Source organism: Halichoerus grypus, chromosome 9 (assembly GCF_964656455.1).
Source record: "Halichoerus grypus chromosome 9, mHalGry1.hap1.1, whole genome shotgun sequence".
NCBI classification, from domain to species: domain Eukaryota; kingdom Metazoa; phylum Chordata; class Mammalia; order Carnivora; family Phocidae; genus Halichoerus; species Halichoerus grypus.
Genome location: NC_135720.1, coordinates 54,114,634 through 54,116,105, shown reverse-complemented (window position 1 = coordinate 54,116,105; position 1,472 = coordinate 54,114,634). Strand labels below are relative to the sequence as shown.

Genomic DNA, 1,472 nt, shown 5'->3' with positions numbered 1-1,472 from the left:
TTCTCCTTAAACTTCTATTTCCATTATACTTACAATAGAAAGTTATCCTCATTTCTGCTTCAAAGTCTTTTTGTTGATCATTTCATTATGCTTTTCTATACAATTTACATATAATATGTTCCTGCTATATATGTGGACACAGATAATAGGTCCCAGCTCCATTTACATAAAGAGATATATAAATGATAGATAGAGATAGAAATGTTTAAAATTTTCCTGTGGCCATCATGTTCCAACCATATATATATATATATATAATATTATTCTGGCTCTTTCCCATCTTGCAAGATGGCAGGTGAAAAGGCTGAGAAACCAGAAAGGAAAGAGAAGAAACCCAAAGCCAAGAAGGCTGATGCCATGGCAAAGTTAAAAAGTGTAACCTCAAGGCCAAAACACTCAACAGGGAAAGCCTCACTGCAGCCAAAATCCCATCCTGGTCAAAGAAATTGGCAAATATTCCTGATCTGCTCTGTACAAGAGGAAGTATTCGGCAGCTAAATTCAGGATTGAAAAGAAAAAGGAGAAAGTTCTTGCTACTGTCACGAACCCGGTTGGTGGCAATGAAAATGACGGCTTCAACTGGCTAAACTTCACAAAATGCCTAGATGCCATGCTACTGAAGAGGTTCCTCAAAAGCTGTGGAGCCACAGCAAAACCCCTCAGGCAGCAGGTGAAAAAACTGAGCTACTCTCCCTCCCAGGACCATTCTGATCATCCTCCCTCCGCACCACCGAGGTAAAAAAGTGGTCTTCTGGAAGCATCTGAGCACAGGGCTTGCCATTTGCACCTGGACTTCTGATCATCACCGAATTCTCTACATAGAACACGAGAGACATTTGTCATCACCACCTCCACCAGAATTTATATCAGTGGTGTGAAGTTCCAAAACATCTCACAGATGCTGACTTCAGGCAGAAGCAGCTATGTAAAGCCCAGACACCAGGAAGGTGAGGTCTTTGACAGAGAAATACAAGCTTATAGAGCCGCACAAGGTGGACACCCAAATTCTGCCCCGAATCAAAGCTGGTCCTCAACTCCAGGGCTAGCTCCATTCTGAGTTTTCTCTCACCAATGTAGTTCATCCTCATAAACCGGTGTTCTAAATTTCTTACAAAGAAGCAAACAACTGATACATTTCAAAAAAATTATTCTGGTTGGTGTTAGTACTACAAGTATAAGCTGGTCAACCTGACATAAGTATATTATAAATCTTACAGATAATTATTAAATAGATAAGTGTATTGGAAATTAGTCTCTTAATGAACTCAATGACATTGTTTTTATCCCAATTAATTCATGTATCTGTGATTTATTGTTAATGCTACACTGTGGCAATTTTCAGAATCACGTCTTTTCCCAATTTTTCATTTTCATAGAGGTAAGCACTGAGAAAATGCTTGTTTCATCCACCTAAATATATAAAGGAAATAGAAGTTTTGTTACAGTGATGTCCCTAAATTCTAGGTCTCCTT

The 1,472-nt window shown here is 38.9% G+C and overlaps 1 pseudogene; it reads left to right on the top strand.

Moving 5' to 3' along the window:
• The first annotated feature begins 288 nt into the window (after nt 1–288).
• Nucleotides 289–1,103, top strand: LOC118532704 (large ribosomal subunit protein eL6 pseudogene; annotated as a pseudogene).
• Nucleotides 1,104–1,472: the final 369 nt, after the last annotated feature.